This window comes from Tamandua tetradactyla, chromosome 3 (genome assembly GCF_023851605.1).
Source record: "Tamandua tetradactyla isolate mTamTet1 chromosome 3, mTamTet1.pri, whole genome shotgun sequence".
In the NCBI taxonomy this organism is placed as follows: domain Eukaryota; kingdom Metazoa; phylum Chordata; class Mammalia; order Pilosa; family Myrmecophagidae; genus Tamandua; species Tamandua tetradactyla.
The window spans coordinates 216772113-216786109 of record NC_135329.1 but is presented as its reverse complement, the minus strand read 5'-3'; the positions used below and the strand labels follow the sequence as shown (position 1 = coordinate 216786109).

The 13997-nt window shown below is 50.6% G+C and overlaps 1 long non-coding RNA gene across 1 annotated transcript in view; it reads left to right on the top strand.

The window, feature by feature from the left end:
* LOC143676665 (uncharacterized) overlaps positions 1-10256 on the top strand; it is a 49110-nt gene extending 38854 nt beyond the window's left edge. The window contains exon 3 of the long non-coding RNA XR_013172244.1: positions 10137-10256. This is a non-coding gene — a long non-coding RNA (uncharacterized LOC143676665). The remainder of the gene's footprint in view (positions 1-10136) is intronic.
* Positions 10257-13997: the final 3741 nt, after the last annotated feature.

The following is a 13997-nucleotide window of genomic DNA, read 5'->3' as shown; positions in this document are numbered from 1 at the left end:
TTTGACTCAAGAAGACATAGATGACCTCAACAAACCAATCACAAGTAAAGAAATTGAATTAGTCATTCAAAAGCTTCCTAAAAAGAAAAGTCCAGGACCAGATGGCTTCACATGTGAATTCTACCAAACGTTCCAGAAAGAATTAGTACCAATTCTCTTCAAACTCTTCAAAAAAATCGAAGTGGAGGGAAAACTACCTAATTCATTCTATGAAGCCAACATCACCCTCATACCAAAACCAGGCAAAGATATTACAAAAAAAGAAAACTACAGACCAATCTCTCTAATGAATACAGATGCAAAAATCCTCAATAAAATTCTAGCAAATCGTATCCAACAACACATTAAAAGAATTATACATCATGACCAAGTAGGATTCATCCCAGGTATGCAAGGATGGTTCAACATAAGAAAATCAATTAATGTAATACACCATATCAACAAATCAAAGCAGAAAAATCACATGATCATCTCAATTGATGCAGAGAAGGCATTCGACAAGATTCAACATCCTTTCCTGTTGAAAACACTTCAAAAGATAGGAATACAAGGGAACTTCCTTAAAATGATAGAGGGAATATATGAAAAACCCACAGCTAATATCATCCTCAATGGGGAAAAATTGAAAACTTTCCCCCTAAGATCAGGAACAAGACAAGGATGTCCACTATCACCACTATTATTCAACATTGTGTTGGAGGTTCTAGCCAGAGCAATTAGACAAGAAAAAGAAATACAAGGCATCAAAATTGGAAAGGAAGAAGTAAAACTATCACTGTTTGCAGACGATATGATACTATACGTCGAAAACCCGGAAAAATCCACAACAAAACTACTAGAGCTAATAAATGAGTACAGCAAAGAAGCAGGTTACAAGATCAACATTCAAAAATCTGTAGCATTTCTATACACTAGTAATGAACAAGCTGAGGGGGAAATCAAGAAACGAATCCCATTTACAATTGCAACTAAAAGAATAAAATACCTAGGAATAAATTTAACTAAAGAGACAAAAAACCTATATAAAGAAAACTACAAAAAACTGCTAAAAGAAATCACAGAAGACCTAAATAGATGGAAGGGCATACCGTGTTCATGGATTGGAAGACTAAATATAGTTAAGATGTCAATCCTACCTAAATTGATTTACAGATTCAATGCAATACCAATCAAAATCCCAACAACTTATTTTTCAGAAATAGAAAAACCAATAAGCAAATTTATCTGGAAGGGCAGGGTGCCCCGAATTGCTAAAAACATCTTGAGGAAAAAAAACGAAGCTGGAGGTCTCGCGCTGCCTGACTTTAAGGCATATTATGAAGCCACAGTGGTCAAAACAGCATGGTATTGGCATAAAGATAGATATATCGACCAATGGAATCGAATAGAGTGCTCAGATATAGACCCTCTCATCTATGGACATTTGATCTTTGATAAGGCAGTCAAGCCAACTCACCTGGGACAGAGCAGTCTCTTCAATAAATGGTGCCTAGAGAACTGGATATCTATATGCAAAAGAATGAAAGAAGACCCATCTCTCACACCTTATACAAAAGTTAACTCAAAATGGATCAAAGATCTAAACATTAGGTCTAAGACCATAAAACAGTTAGAGGAAAATGTTGGGAGATATCTTATGGATCTTACAACTGGAGGTGGTTTTATGGACCTTAAACCTAAAGCAAGAACACTGAAGAAGGAAATAAATAAATGGGAGCTCCTCAAAATTAAACGCTTTTGTGCATCAAAGAACTTCATCAAGAAAGTAGAAAGACAGCCTACACAATGGGAGACAATATTTGGAAACGACATATCAGATAAAGGTCTAGTATCCAGAATTTATAAAGAGATTGTTCAACTCAACAACAAAAAGACAGCCAACCCAATTACAAAATGGGAAAAAGACTTGAACAGACACCTACCAGAAGAAGAAATACGGATGGCCAAGAGGCACATGAAGAGATGCTCAATGTCCCTGGCCATTAGAGAAATGCAAATCAAAACCACAATGAGATATCATCTCACACCCACCAGAATGGCCATTATCAACAAAACAGAAAATGACAAGTGCTGGAGAGGATGCGGAGAAAGAGGCACACTTATCCACTGTTGGTGGGAATGTCAAAGGGTGCAACCACTGTGGAAGGCAGTTTGGCAGTTCCTCAAAAAGCTGAATATAGAATTGCCATACGACCCAGCAATACCATTGCTAGGTATCTACTCAAAGGACTTAAGGGCAAAGACACAAACGGACATTTGCACATCAATGTTTATAGCAGCGTTATTTACAATTGCAAAGAGATGGAAACAGCCAAAATCTCCATCAACAGAAGAGTGGCTAAACAAACTGTGGTATATACATACGATGGAATATTATGCAGCTTTAAGACAAGATAAACTTATGAACCATGTAATAACATGGATGGACCTAGAGAATATTATGCTGAGTGAATCCAGCCAAAAACTAAAGGACAAATACTGTATGGTCCCACTGATGTGAACGGACATTCGAGAATAAACTTGAAATATGTCATTGGTAATAGAGTTCAGCAGGAGTTAGAAACAGGGTAAGACAATGGGTAATTGAAGCTGAAGGGATACAGACTGTGCAACAGGACTAGATACAAAAACTCAAAAATGGACAGCACAATAATACCTAATTGTAAAGTAATCATGTTAAAACACTGAAAGAAGCTGCATCTGAGCTATAGGTTTTTGTTTTGTTTTGTTTTGTTTTGTTTTGATTTTACTATTATTACTTTTATTTTTTTCTCTATATTAACATTCTATATCTTTTTCGGTTATGTTGCTAGTTCTTCTAAACCAATGCAAATGTACTAAGAAATGATGATCATGCATCTATGTGATGATGTTAAGAATTAATGATTGCATGTGTAGAATGGTATGATCTCTAAATGTTGGGTTAATTTCTTTTTTTTCCGTTAATTAAAAAAAAAAAAAGAAAAAAGAGAAGGGATAATTGGAGATGAAGGGATACAGACTGTACAACGGGACTGGATATAAAAACTCAGAAATGGACAGCACAATACTACCCAATTGTAATGCAATTATGTTAAAACACTGAATGAAGCTGCATGTGAGGTATAGGTTTTTTGTTTTTGTTTTTTTTTTCTTTCTATTATTGTTTTAATTCTTATTCTGTTGTCTTTTTATTTCTTTTTCTAAATCGATGCAAATGTACTAAGAAATGATGAATATGCAACTATGTGATGTTATTAAGAATTACTGATTGTACATGTAGATTGGAATGATTTCTAATTGTTTTGTTAATTCTTTTTTTAATTAATAAAAAAAAAAAAAAGAAAGAGGCGAGGGTCATTTCAGTGATGAGGGTTGGGACAGGAACAAAGGTCGGCACAAGGAGAAGGGTCGGGACAGGGATGAGGGTCAGGACAGGGACTAAGGTCGGGTCATGGACAAGGGTTGGGACATCGACGAGGGTCTGGACAGGGACAAGGGTCGGGTCATGAACGAGGGTTGGGTCAGCGACAAGGTTCGGGATATAGACAAGGGTCGGGAAGGGGATGAGGGTTGGGACAGGAACAAGGGTTGGGACAGTGACGAGTATCAGGACAGAGATAAGGGTAGGGACAGAGACGAGGTCGGGAAAAGGACTAGGGTCAGGACATGGAAAAGGGTTGGGACAGCGAAGAGGTCGGGACAGCAACCTGGATAGGGACAGCGATGAGGCTCAGGCCAGCAATAAATTTCAGGTCAGCAACGAGGTCGGGGAAGGGACTAGGCTCTGGACAAGGACAAGGGTCAGGACAGGGACGAGGGTCGAGACAGCGACAATGGTTGAGACAAGGATGAGGTCGGGACAGCGACGAGGGTTGGGATGATGTCAAGGGTCAAGAGAGCAATGATGATCAATACAGAGACCAAGGTTGGGACAGGGACTAGGACTGGGAGAGAGACGAGGGTCAGAACAGAGATGAGGGTTGGGGCAGAGAAGATGTTGGGACAGGCACGAATGTCCAGACAAGGACGAGGTTGGGACAAGGACGAGGGTCTGGACTGAGACAATCATCGGGACAGGATCGAGTGTTGGGACAGGGATAAGTGTCAGTACAGCAACGAGGGTCGGGACAAGGATGAGGGTTGAGACAGGGACGAGGGTCGGGACAGGGACAAAATTTGGGACAGAGATTAGTGCCAGGACAGTGACGACTGTCAGGACAGAGACGAGGGTTGGAACAGCGATGACGTCTTGAAGGGATGAGGGTCAGAACAGTGACAAGTGTGAGGACAAGGACGAGGGTCTGGACAGTGATGAGGTCGGAACAACAACGATGATCAGGACAGGGATGAGTGTCAGGACAGGGACGAGTATCAATACAGGGATGAGGGTCAAGAAAGGGATGAGGGTCAGGACAGGGATGAAATTTGGGACAACGATGAGAGTCGTGAAAGGACGACGGTCGTGACAATGACAAAGGTCGGGACAGCAACAAGTGTCTGGAAAGACATGAGTGTCGGGACAGGGACGAGGGTCGTGAAAGGATGATGGTCGGGACAGCGACAAGGGTCGGGACAGTGATGAGGTCAGGACAGCGATGAGGGTCAGGACAAAGATGAAGGTCAGAACAGTGACAAGGGTCAGGATGGGATGAGGGTTGGGATAGAGACGAGGGTCATGAAAGCTACGAGTGTCGGGACAGAGACAACTGTCGGGACAGTGACGAGGGTCGTGAAAGGATGATGGTCGGCACAGGGATGAGGGTTGGGACAGGGATGAAGATCAGGACAGCAACCAGGGTCTGGAGAGCGACGAGGGTCGTGAATGGATGACTGTCAGGACAGTGATGAGTGTCGAGACAGTGATGAGGGTCGGGACAGGGACAAGGGTCAGAATAGCATGAGGGTTGGGCCAGCAACGAGGGTCAAATCAGAGACAAGGGTCTGTACAGCGACGCAGTCAGGACAGGGACGAGGTTCGGGACAGCACAAGGTTTGGGACAGCAACAGGGGTTGAGTCAGAGACAAGGGTCTGTTAGTGACACAGTTGGGATAGCGATGAGTGTGTGGACAGGGACGAGGGTTGTGACAGTGATGAGGGTCGGCCCAAGGACCAGGGTTGGGATAATGACAAGGTTCGTGACAATGACAAGGGTCAGGACAGGGAGAAGGGTCAGGACAGGGGCGAAGGTTGGAACAGCAATAAGGGTCAGGACAAGGACAAAGGTAGGGAAAGTGATGAGGGTCGAAACAGAGACAAGGGTCAGGACAGCAATGAGAGTCGGGACAGCGACGAGTTAGGGTCAGCGACAAGGGTTGGAACAGTGATGAGGGTTGGGAGAGTGATGAGGGTCGGGACCAGGATGAAGGTCGGGACAGAGACGAGGGGTGGAACAGAGACAAGGGTCGAGACAGTGATGAGGTCGGGAAAGGGAAGAGGGTCAGGACAGTCACAAGGGTTGGAACAGGGACGATGGTTGGGAAACGGACGAGGGTCGGGACAGGGACGAGGGTTGGGACAACAATGAGGTTCAGGACAGCAACGAGGGTCGGGACAAGGACAAGGGTGAGGACAGGGACGAGGGTCGAAATAGAGATGAAGGTCAGGACAGCAATGAGGGTCGGGACAGCGACAAGTTCAGGACAGGGACGAAGGATGGAACAGCGACGAGGGTTGGGATAGCGACGAGGGTGTTTTCAGTGACAAGAATGAGAAAAGGACAAGGTTCAAGACAGAGACGCAGGTTGGGACAGTAATGAGGGTGTTTCAGTGATGAGGACGAGAAAGGGACAAGGGTCGGGACAGAGACGAGGATCAGGAGAGGGACGAGGGTCACGACAGCGATGAGGGTCATGACAGCGAAGAGAGTCGAGACAGGGCCGAGGGCTGAGATCTGGGACGAAGGTCGAGAGAGGGACAAGTATCTGGACAGGGTCAAGGGTAGTGACAGCAAAGAGGTCGGGACAAAGACAAGGGTCAGCACAGGGACGAGGGTTGGGACAGGGATGAGTGTTGGGACAGAGATGAGCATTGGGACAGCGACAAGGGTCAGGACAGGGAAGAGGGTCACGACAGCTATGAGGGTAGGGACAGAGACGAAGGTTGGGACTGCAACGAGGGTCGGGACACGGACAAGGGTCAGGACAGGGGTGAGGTTGGGATAGCGATGAGGGTTGGGTGAGGGACAAGTGTCAGGACAAGGAGAAGGGTCAGGACAGCTATGAGTGTCGGGACAGCAAAGAAGGTTGGGAAACTGACGAGAGTCGGGACAGCGACGAGAATCATTTCAGCAATGAGTTCAGGAAAGGGATGAGGGTTGGGACAAAGATGAGGCTCAAGACAGCACAGATGTTGGGACAGGGACGAGGGTCAGGACAGCGAAGAGGGTCGGGATAGAGATGAGGGATGGGAGAAGGATGAGGGTCGGGACAAAGACGAAGGTTGGGACAGGAATGAGTTTCGGGACAGAGACGAGGGTCAGGACTGCGATGAGGGTCAGGACAGTGATGAGGGTCAGGACAGCGACGAGGGTCAGGAGAGGGACGAGGTTGGGACAGAGACGAGGGTATGTACAGGGACAAGGGTCAGGACAGGGACGAGGGTCAGGACAGTGATGAGGTCGGGACAGAGACAAGAGTAGTACAGGGACACGGGTCAGGACAGGGGCGAGGGTCGGGAAAGCAACGAGTTTGGGACAATGACGAGAGCGGTATAGGGATGAGGGTTGGGAGAGGGACAAGGGTCAAGACAAAGACGAGGTGTTGGGACAGGGACGAGGGTCGGGATAGGAATGAGTGTCGAGAAAGATAAGAAGGTTGTGACAGCGATGAGGGTTGGGAAAGGAACCAGTGTCTGGACAACGACAAGGTCAGGACAGCCATGAAGGTCGGGACAGCGACAGGGGTTGTTTCAGCAATGAGGTAGGGACAGGGATGAGGGTGGGAAAGGGATGAGGGTGGCGACAGCAATGAAGGTCGGGACAGGGATGAGGGTTGGGACAGGGACGAAGGTCGGGACAGGGACAATGGTTGCGACAGGGACAAGAGTTGGGACAGGGACGAAGGTCGGGACAGCGATGAGTGTTGAGACAGTGACGATGGTCGAGACAGGGATGAGGGTCAGGACAGTGACAAGTGTTGGGACAGATATGAGGGTCGGGACACGACAAGGGTCGGGACAGGGACGAGGGTCGGGACAGCCACGAGGGTCGGGACAGATATGAGGGTCGAGACAGGGATGAGGGTCAGGACAGGGGCAAAGGTTGGAACAGTGATGAAGGTCAGGACAAGGACAAAGGTAGGGAAAGTGATGAAGGTCGACACCGAGACGAGGATCAGGACAGCAACGAGGTTTGGAAGACGAGGGTTGGGATAGTGACGAGGGTTGGGACAGTGACGAGGGTCATGACAGGGACAAGGGTAGGAACTAGGACGAGTTTCAGGAAAATGACGAGTGTCGGGACAGCAACGAGTGTCAGGACAGAGACGAGGGTCGAGACAGCAATGAGTGTCAGGACAGTGACGAGGTTGGGACACCGACGAGGTTCAGGACAACAAAGAGTGCGTTACAGCATTGAGGACGGGAAAGGGACGAGGGTCGGGACAGAGACAATGGTCGGGAGAGGACAATGGTCAGGACAGAGACAAGGGTCAGAATGATGAGGGTTGGGACAGGGATGAGGGTTGGGACAGGGACGAGGGTCGGGACAGCATCGATGTTCGGGACAGAGACGAGGGTCGTGACAGGGACGAGGTTCAGGTCAAGAACGAGGGTCAGAACAGCAACAAGGGTCGGGACAGGAATGAGGGTCAAGAGTGTGACGAGGGTCGGGATAGCCATGAGGGTCGGGACAGCGAAGAGGTTGCAAAAGGGACGAAAGTTGGGACAAAAACGAGGGTTGGGACAGCAACGAGGGTTGGGACAGAGACGAGGGTTGGGACAGGGACGAGGGTCAGGACAGGGACGAGGGTTGGAACAGCATCGAGGGTCGAGACAGTGATGGGGTCAGGGCAAGGATGAGGGTCAGGACAGCATGAGGGTCAGGAAAGCGATGAGACTCGGGACAGAGACAAGGGTCTGTACAGCGACGAGGTCAGGACAGCAACGAGGGTCAGTAGAGGAACGAGTGTCGGGACAGAAATGAGGGTTGTGACAGTGACGAGGGTCGGGACAGGGACAAGGGTCAGGACAGGGACGAGGGTCGGGACAGGGGCAAGGGTCAGTATAATGATGAGGGTCAGGACAAGGACAAGGGTTGGGACAGCGATGAGGGTCATTTCAGCAATGAGGTCGGGACAGTGATGAGGGTCGTGAAGGGACTATGGTCGGGAGAGTGATGAGTGTCGAGACAAGGACAAGGGTCGGAACAGTGATGAGTGTCAGGACAGAGACATGGGTCGGGACAGCATCGAGGGTCTGGACAAGGATGAGGGTTGGGACAGGGACAAAGGTCGGGACAGAGATGAGTGTTGGGACAGAGATGAGGGTTGGGACAGTGATGAGGGTCGACACAGGGACGAGGGTCGGGACAGGGACGAAGGTCGGGACAAGGATGAGGGTCGGGACAGGGATGAGGGTTGGGACAGGGACGAGGGTTGGGACAAGGACAAGGGTTGGGACAGAGACAAGGGTCAGGACAGCAACGAGGTCAGGACAGGGATGATTGTCAGGACAGGGACGAGTGTTGGGACAGAGACGAGGTTTGGGATAGAGATGAGGGTCCCGACCGTGACGAGGGTCAAGACAGGGACGGAAAGGTCCACAAAGCCTGAAGCGTTGACTCTCTACTCTATTGGACAATCTCGTCCAGTCTGCAAACAGGCAATGGAAAAGAGGTATTTCCTGTGGTTTGGGAAGTTAACCCCGTAGGGTTGAGGGATGGGTTAAATAGCCTGAGCATGGACGGTGGGCGGCGGCTGTCTTGCTGGTTTTGATTATTTTAACGAGATGCCCTGTGAGCTGACCACAAGCACCCTGTGGTTTCGAGGTCACGTCCTCTTCCTGGTTCCATGACCTGGAGGGAGGGCGCCCGCTGGCTTCTGAGAAGGGGGAGTCCTATGGCCAGTGCCCACCTTTCACACCAGGAAAGGAGATTTGTTCTGGCCACACCCTCCTCATGTGTGTGACCTTCCATGTTTGTGACTTCCATGTGTGTGTGAGCTCCAGGTGTATGTGACCTCCATGTGTGTGTGAACTCCCACGTGTGTGACCTCCCATGTGTGTGACCTCCATGTGTGTGTGACCTCCACATGTGTGTGAGCTCCATGTGTGTGTGACCTCCATGTGTGTGTGACCTCCACATGTGTGTGACCTCCACATGTGTGTGTGACCTCCATGTGTGTGACCTCCATGTGTGTGTGACCTCCATGTGTGTGTGACCTCTCACGTGTGTGACCTCCACATGTGTGTGTGACCTCCCACGTGTGTGTGACCTCCCATATGTGTGACCTCCATGTGTGTGTGACCTCCACATGTGTGTGACCTCCACATGTGTGTGTGACCTCCATGTGTGTGACCTCCATGTGTGTGTGACCTCCCATGTGTGTGACCTCCACATGTGTGTGTGACCTCCCACGTGTGTGTGACCTCCCATGTGTGTGACCTTCATGTGTGTGTGACCTCCCACGTGTGTGTGACCTCCCATGTGTGTGACCTCCACATGTGTGTGTGACCTCCCATGTGTGTGACCTCCATGTGTGTGTGACCTCCACATGTGTGACCTCCATGTGTGTATGAACTAACTCCACGTGTGTGACCTCCATGTGTGTGAGCTCCATGTGTGTATCACCTCCACGTGTGTGTGACCTCCACATGTGCGTATCACCTCCACGTGTGTGTGACCTGTGCCCTGCTGCACACAGGCATTCTTGCATGTACTTGGGCCTTTTGCATCTGCGAGTGGGCACTTATGCCAGATTGTGTCTCCTGCTGGGTTTTAAATTAGCTCTTTTATGATTATTACTATAACGGAGAGTGGAAACTAACAAACCTTTGGAACGGTTTTAACTAAACCTTTCATGGGAATAGATGTCTGTGCTAATGGCTTATTTGTGTGCTGTTTGGTTGTCATGGAAACAGGCTGCATTAACTAATGAGTTTGTTTTGAGAATTTTAACTCCGATTTGCCAAATATTCTCTTTCTACCTCCCTGGTTTAGGTTCTTGGAGTTTTCATGGGTGAAGATGAACTTGGCCTCGGTGGCCTTCCAGCTCTTAAAACGGCAAGAGCCCTTTCAACAAACACGACTGTAAACATATTTAAAAATAATTCCACACTGGATGCGCTTCAGAGGAGCAAAAAGCACCTCTGTCATCTCAGACACCTTCAGACACGTTCTCAGAAAGGGACGGGTCCACCTGTCAGCAACGAAGACTAGAGGGAGGGGCATTGGGCTAGGTCGGAGGGCGGTTTGAGTCCACGCAGGACATGTAAGAGGCCTCTGAGCCTCAGTGTCCCCACGAGCACAGGGAGACCCCTTTGTCCAGAGCCGCCAGCACACAGGCCCATTGTCACTGGGCAGACACAAGGCTGGGGGAAGGGCTTAGGCCCCTGCACAAGACCTGAGGTCAGTGGCAGGAGAGGCGTGTAGTGACAGACCCCGGAGCACATGCTACGGCGTGTCTGACGTGGCCACGCAGTGGCAGGATGGATGCGGAGTGGGCTCTCGGAAGTTAGGTGTCATTCTGGAGCGGCAGGCATGTGCTGCAGAAGGACTTCAGCCTGCATCTGGGAGATGGGAAGCACCCTCCCAGCAGCCACAGGGTGTCCTGCCACCCTCACCCACAGGGTGATGGGCTGGCCTTAGGGCAGGTGCTGCAGGGAACCCAGCTGTCCCTTGAGAGGTGACCTCAGCCCAGACATTAGCATAAGAGGAGCAGAAGGGGCGCTGTCAGGTGATCTTCACGACCTTGGGCGACACCAGGGCAAAGCAAGTCCCTGTTAGCTCAGAAACTCAGGGGTCTTCAAATGCATTAAAAAGCTTGTTTCCTTTATATTTTAATTTGCCCTTACCGACTGTAGAGTCTTGGGCAAATACTTAATATTGCTGCTTCAGTTTCCTCAACTGCGACATGGCCTTGATAAAGGTTCCTATCATATAGAAAAATTGTGACTGTAGAAAGGGTTAATAGAGAGAAAGCATTCAGAGTAGTGCCTGGCGCACAGAGAGTGTCCAACAAATGCTCCAGGTGCGTCAGCCGTCTACAGCTGCGTAACAACTCATCCCAACACAGTGGCTGACACAGCAGGTGCTTCATCATCTCTCATGATTCACATGGTTGGGGATTTGGGCAGCACACAGCAGAGACGGCTTGTTTCAGTTCCGCCACCTTAGAGGCCAGTGTGCGACGACGGCTGGGTAGGCTCTGTGGGAAACCCTCCTGGCAGAAAGGAGGTGCACAGAAGTCATCACAGTTCCGGAACCCCGCCGGGCATAGAGCACCAGCCCTTGTCTGATGCGCCATCCTCCTATCAGGAGGACACAGAACATTCCAGGTTGGTGACAAGGAGGGCCGGATGGAATAAGCCAGTAGGAGGGAAAGGACTGGACTCTGAGTGAGTCTCACACATTCAGGGTCGCTTTCTTCATTCATTCATTCATTCAACAAACACATGGCGGGCCTGTGTCATTGCTGGGTGGGGCTGGAAGATCGAGCCGGGGTACAGGGAAAAGCTCCTGGCAGGTGGAGCTCTTTGGCCAAATGGCCCTTGGGAGCCTTTGGGGGTTCGGGCAGTGACGCACCAGGCGTTTCCACCCTCAGAGGGGCCAGGCTGGCTGCTGGGTGGGGGTGGGGGGTGAAGAGAGAAGAGAGGGCTGGAAGGGAGCCGTTTGCAGGAGCAGCAGTAAGGCAGGGCAGGGGAGGAGAGCATAGCCCTGGCGGCCAGGCTGTTGGGGGAGGAGGGGAGGAGCCTTGGCAACTCGAGAACATCTTCTCGGGGTACCCAGGCAAAGCCAGTGCTGCTGGCCAAGAGAGGAGAGAGTATGAGAGGCTTTGCTTGCAGGAGAAAGGGTGAACTCAGGTTCGGACAGGCAAGGGATGGCGTCAGGTGAAGAATATTGGTGAATTGGGGTGTCTGTGCACTTTCCTGGAGGACTTAGAAACAACGTTCAAGTGTTGAGACAAACTTTTAAGTGGTAGGAATTTTCCATGGCTGCCCATGGGTTGGGCAATCCTGAGGTTGGGGCGGTGAGTTCATCCCATGATGAGTTCAAAGAAACCATTGTAATGTATATTTGCACGTAATTTTGTAGTGAGGTACATGTATCTGGGTGTGCACTGGAATGGAATTTGCCCTGCATAATATTTCTCAGGACATTTCCAGACTTATCTGGACATTTTCTATTACTCTGGTGATGCTGTCTAACCCCAGTAGCTCAGGGCCCCTTTATTCCTCTAGAACACCTTTCATGGTTGGCACCACTGAGAACCGAAAGGTTAAAACAGAGGGTCCTGGAGGCACCAAACGAGCAGGACCCTGCCCCGAGCCTGCTGTTTCCACCCAGTGTAAACAGGTATGCTGCTCTGGTTCCCCGAACCCCCTAAATGAGGGGCCACGGGCCTGACGCGAGGAGCGGGGCTGCCCACGGCAGCGGCTTGGAGAGGTTGCAGAGAGTCTCACCAAGGATGCAGGGCACCCAAATACCACCTAACGGGGGCTGCTTGGGGCTGGGTCAGGGCTCCACGTCCCCACGTGTACCACATCGCGTGACGAAGCCACCACCGGAACGCAAGATGAGACGGGCCGGTGGAGAAAGGCTTAAGTCAGCTCCAGTGCCGTCCGGAGGAGGCCACTCTGCCCACCTCAGGGAGGTGACGGCACCCACAGACAGGCTCTTCCGAGCATCTACTCCGACATCTCGTTTTCTAGAGAAGACGGATTTGGCAAGGGCCCATGAGTGGCCCAGGGCTCAGGCACATCAGCCGGCAGGACCACGTCCAGCACTTCCAGCCTCGTCGCTTCCCAGGGCTGACCGGAGCCAGAGGGGCCCGTGGGTGGGGTCTGCAGGAAGGGAGGGCTGCACAGAGCCCGTGGGCGGGGGCTGCAGGGTTTTCCTCGTGAGTGACGGGAAGCAGAGAACCCAGCGCAGGGTGTTTGGGGGGAGGGGGTCTGCTATTGTGAAACACAGTTCTTCTCTGTTGAAGGGAGTAAATCCATTTATAGCTCATCTCTGACCAGATTTTGGTATCACTGCCAGCAGATTTGAAAAGTCTTGGCTTTCCAAACTCTAAAGCCCTTTCACTTTTTCCTAGCTTCAAAAATTCCTTGATTCCACTTCAAAGCTCCTGTAGAGGCCAATTCTACTTCGCGTTGAGCCTCTGGCCAGATCTGACTTCTCTTGGCAGTCCAGCTGCCAGGCCCCTGGGCAGCTTCCACTGCTTCCAAAGGGGTGGGTGGTCTCCCTCTGCTCGGAGCCTGGGCGCCTGCAGAGACAGGTCTCTCAGGGTGGGTGCTGGGGGCCTGGGCGGACGGGACATGAGTGGAAAACATTGGTGCCTGCCTAAGGCTGGCCACTCTGAGCTGCAAATGTGTTTTTGCTCTTTCTGAGCCGAGCTCGGCTTCCAAGGACACGAGGAAATGAGGACAGCACCACCCGGTTCCCTCCTGAGTAACGGAGCCAGCTCGGGGCTCTGCCGACAGGAGGGCTGAGAGGGAGCCAGCAGGCACCTTTCTCTGGCAGGAACCCAGTGTCTGCCCCGCACACCTGACTCCCCAGCACCTGAAGGCATCACCTTGATCAATTGCTGGACTCCAAGGTGACTTGTGATCCCCTGCATTTGCATAAAGTGCCTTAGGGCTTTTCCGCAGATAAATTGGTCAATAAGAGGTTCCCATCCAGAGATGGAAAAGCAGAGGCTCAGCAACACAGCACACGGGACCGAGCAGCGCTTTGCAGTCACTCCGCCACCGGCAGCTGGAGTCGGAGAAGAGAGGAGAGGAGGGGCGTGGGAGGGTGGGAGGGCGGGAGGGCAGAGGGCCATGCAGGGCGGCCTGGGAGGGTGCTGATGGAAGCTGGCAC